The following is a 4,645-nucleotide window of genomic DNA, read 5'->3' as shown; positions in this document are numbered from 1 at the left end:
TCAGGTTGATAGGTTCATCTTCTTTCCCTTAACAATGAACGAAACTGTGCTGCATAGTTTAAACCATTAGCGCATGTTGTAACGTGATCACAACTGACAAGGAAAGATACTGTGATTGTTGCCACACTTCCCTACCCCTGCCTAGCTTGCAGTGTGGACAAGGAATTAACAACTTGATGGCCTCACTAGGCTGCTGAGAGAAGCCATGGATTCCAGGTATTTTCCTGTTGATAGAGTTAAATATAGCAACCAAAAATTCAAGAACCTAGAAAACATGAGAAGGAAAAAGGACTCAACTGGCACACTATGATTGCAGTTGGTATATGTTGGTTACAAAACCATCACAAGAGGTTATGTGGTCAACAGCAAGATGATAGGTTTATGTTGGCAAAGTTTCTTTACAAAGGTGAAATAATTAACTTCCTAAATACTTATCATCGTCTTTTAAATGCGTAGCTATGTGATAATGTAAGCATAATTTTGTTGACATCATTTCTTTTTAAGATTTTAGAATAAAATACGTGGTTTGTTGTTTTCTGGGCTTCCCCCTCCCCCTCCTTTTTCTTTTATTTTCATGAAACAAGTGATGATTAAAGAATTAAAGTTTCCTGGTGAATGAAACAGCCAGACCACTTTTCATGACAAAGTTGGTAATTAGAAGGCCAATTTAATGGTGAATCAGGCAGAAATATTCAAACCATGACAAATGACTTTAATAATACAGCTTGCAATACTTGAACAGAAATAAATTTCACTTCCTCAAACTCTCGCCTTTTTCTGCCTGCCTGGAAGATAGAACTGTCCAGGAGGTATTTTGTACCCTTTATTCAGTAAAGCTTTTACTAGATTTTAAGCGACCAAATAGCTTGCAAATGCAAAACATCATTCAACTTCGTATGATTTTTTTTTTCCTGAAGGTAGACCATGTTGAGAATTCTGAGGAAGTCAAGATTTATTTTTCTTCTGTTCTGCTTAGCCCTGCAATAGTGTTTTATTGTTGCCATTCTGACTTGAGGTATTAAAGGGAGCTACACTGGCCTCAAAATTGAAAGCTAATTTTGGTGTTTGTCATAAGTTTGTTAAGACCACATGCATTCCACAGTTTGAAAAATTTCATTATTCTGTCCATGCTGGGGCTTCGTAATTGGATAGTAAGGATGTTCAAAGACTAATTTAGTGAATTGCACAATATTTTAAATGGAATTATGCAGGTTTATGGGTCCATGGGGGATTCAGCTAGGAGCCTCTCGAGAAAATCTGTTTATCAGTAAATGATATTAGCAGCTTTCACCTAGCTTTTGTCTTCATTAAATTGCTGCTCTCCCAATTGAGGGTCACATCTGAGGCCTGCTTTGATAATTTGTCATTATTGTCTTGTTTATTGGAGCATAAAGTTGATACAGGCTGGGCTGGGCTGTTTATACACCATGTGCAAAGAAGTTTTTATTAACAATTCCACCAGTGCTAAATCAAAGTGGAATTTTTTAGGGTTCAAGAAACGGAATCATTTGTAGTATTCCAATTTCCTCTCAAACTCTCTGAGTCCATGCCATTCCCCCTTCTCTAATATGTATAACACATAATGGCATTGCTAGAGCCAATTCTCCACAGGCTTTTTAAAAAATCCATTTTTGTCTCCAAAAATAAGGTTAAAATTTGAAATTCTTTTCATACTATTGGCCTGTCACATAAAACCGAATTCATGCAGTACCTCTCTTAGAGTATACCATTTACAAATAATTACCATTAACTATTTATCTTAAGAGACTTGGGGGTATAGCTGAGATATTAAAACTATTAAGAAACATACTATTTATTGTAGTTCAGTCAAGCATACTTTTCATTGCACTTACATGTTTTGAGTGGTAAAGGGGAATGCTTTTAAAAGCGTGTTCATGGCATATTTGAAAATATCACTGATTATGTTTAAAATCATACCCACATAAGTGCACAGTTTGTTTCTGACCGGGCTTTTCATGTGGATTTCCATGATACGCTCTTTCCCAGTGATGATGTGGAACCTAAAACTGGGAAACAGGGCAAGTAGACTCTATTTTCAATCAAGTCTCTGGTTCAATTTGCATATATGGGCAATTTACACATGTCATGAATGCCTCTGCTTCTTAGAACGATCTGGTAGACACTCATCTTCCCTCTGCATATGAGCTGAGGTTCATTCAACTCATTGATAGGTTCAGACAAATCTGCTTTTTCATCTCCATCTTTCATGCCTTCATCCTCCATCCTCAGTCCCTTATCCATATCCACCCAGCTATGAAGCAATAATGTTTATTTCTCTAAGAGGGACTGGGCTTAGCAGGAAGGAGAACAGAATTTCAGCAGTTGATGGACACCATGCTTTCATGATACAAGTTAGGAGGAAAAACTGCTAATTCCCAGCAACACCAGTAGGGAATTCCATGGAGTTCACTTGGGCTAGTTGCCACTCTGCAGGGACTTTATTCTGCATATCCAGTATTCCCACTTCTGAACTGCTCCTGGCCCCCCTGAGAGGGGGGTTAAGAAAAGCCAGTGCTTACTTGCAGACCTAAATGTATTCTACACAGTGTCCAAATGAGTGAAGAAGATGCCAGAAAGGAAAAGGCTAATGGTTCAAGTACAAGGACAAGTAGAAAGAGTAAGTTTCAACCTCTCAAGGGCTCAAAACATTGGCTTAGGCTTTCCTTATGGTGGCTCACACCTGTAATCCCAGGACTTTGGGAGGCTGAGGTGGCCACATCACCTGAGGTCAGGAGTTTAAGACCAGCTTGGCCAACATGGTGATACACTGTCTCTACTAAAAATACAAAAATTAGTCAGGTGTGGTAGCAGGTGCCTGTAATCCTAACTACTTGGAAGGCTGAGGTGAAATAATCACTTGAATCTGGAAGGCGGAGGTTTCAGTGAGCTGAGAGAGTGCCATTGCACTCCAACCTGGGCAACAAGAGTCAAATTTTGTCAAAATTTTGACAAAAGAAAAGAAAGAAAGAAAAGAGAAAAAGAAAGAGAGAGAAAGTAAAGTTCTTACTCAGTCCAGAAACCTAGCCAACCTCATTTTTATATACTATTACCTAGCACATCTTTTCAAAGGTCTATAGTTATTATCACTGGCTACCCCCGACATAATCACTAGCCTTTCACTTTAAAATGGTTAAAAATTGTCTCATGGATTGCAGATCATTAATGCAAATTAGACTATTTCTATATTTGATTTCTTAATTTTTAAAAGAAGAAGACTAGCTCTCTCACACACATACACACACTCTATATTTTTTACTTGAAAATTTTAAATGGCTCTCCAGACACCTCTTTCAATAACTCTTACCCTCCAAAGCTGGGCTGCCTTTTAATTTCACTTTAAAATAGCTACATTGGGACCATAATATGATTAGAACTAATGAATATTGTGAAAAGAAGCAAAAAAAATTTATTTTAAATCTTTTTTTTTTAAGGAAAATTTGCATTAATTATTTTTATTTACAGAAACAGTTATTTACATTTAACCCAGTTTTGTGGCAAGTTCTTTAGCCTTTGCCTTTTCTAGCTTGGCGATGCGAGCCACAGACTTGGGACCCAGGACATTGCCTCCCCAGTGACGCCGGATCTCATCGTATCTGTCATTGTAGTTGGTGCGGATAGTTTCCACCAGCTTAGCCAAAGCACCTTTGTCTTCCGAGTTAACGTGTGTGAAGGTGACAGTGGTGCAGGTCTTCCTGTGTACGAGACGTCCCAGTCTTGCCTTCCCCTTGATGATGCAGTAAGGGACTCCCATTTTACGACAGAGGGCAGGCAAGAAGACAACCAGCTCAATGGGATCCACGTCGTGTGCAATCAGCACCAGCTGCGCTTTCTTGTTTTCCACCAAGGTGGTGACGCTGTTAACTCCTGCTTGGAGGACAGGTGGTCTCTTAGTGGGGACGTCCCCTTTGCCAGCCGCTTTTTTCTCGGCCCGGGCCAACAGCCTCTGCTTCTTTCCTCTGCTTCTTCTCTTGCTTCTTCTCTGGCCTGTACTTGTGGGCCAGCTTCAGCAGCTGAGTAGCTGTTTGGCGGTCCAGGGCCTGTGTGAACTGGTTACTTGCAGGGGGCACTTTCAGCCGCTTATAGAGGATGGCTCTCTGCCGCTGCAACATGATATAGCGGGGCCATTTCACAAAGCGGGTGAGGTCTCTTTTGGGCTGGATGTCTTGTCCAATGGCAAAATTTTTAGGCCTTTTCTCAAATAGTGGATTCACCACTTTCTTGGCCTGCTGCTTCTTAACGACAGCAGGGGCCGGAGCCACCTTCTTCCCCTTGGCCTTCTTTCCTTTCGGCATCTTGGGCGGCGGGAAGAGAAAGCTAAAATCTTTAAAAAGTATAAACACTTCATGTAAGTAAGAACCTGCGGTTTATCCCAGCCCAGTCAAGGACCCAATTTTGATTCTGAGGATAAATCACTGAGCTCATCAGACCTCACTTTCTTCTGCTCAAAAGGATCATGACTCCAGAGGTTTCTTCACAGAATAGCAGAAAGCAATCATATTAAAATAAATTTCTATCTCTAAATAATAATTACAATGAGAATTTTTTAGGTGTTAAGGCAGCCAAAACTAATCACATATTGGACCTAATAAAATTGTGTTTGTTTTCTTTCTTTTTTTGTTTTATT

At 39.8% G+C, this 4,645-nt stretch overlaps 1 pseudogene; it reads right to left on the bottom strand.

Annotated features, from left to right (window-relative positions):
* Positions 1-3,499: 3,499 nt before the first annotated feature.
* Positions 3,500-4,329, bottom strand: LOC108282804 (annotated as a pseudogene).
* Positions 4,330-4,645: the final 316 nt, after the last annotated feature.

Source organism: Cebus imitator, unplaced genomic scaffold (genome assembly GCF_001604975.1).
Source record: "Cebus imitator isolate Cc_AM_T3 unplaced genomic scaffold, Cebus_imitator-1.0 Scaffold252, whole genome shotgun sequence".
Lineage (NCBI taxonomy): Eukaryota > Metazoa > Chordata > Mammalia > Primates > Cebidae > Cebus > Cebus imitator.
The sequence above is the reverse complement of the archived record's forward strand: the minus strand, read 5'-3'. Positions and strand labels throughout refer to the sequence as shown.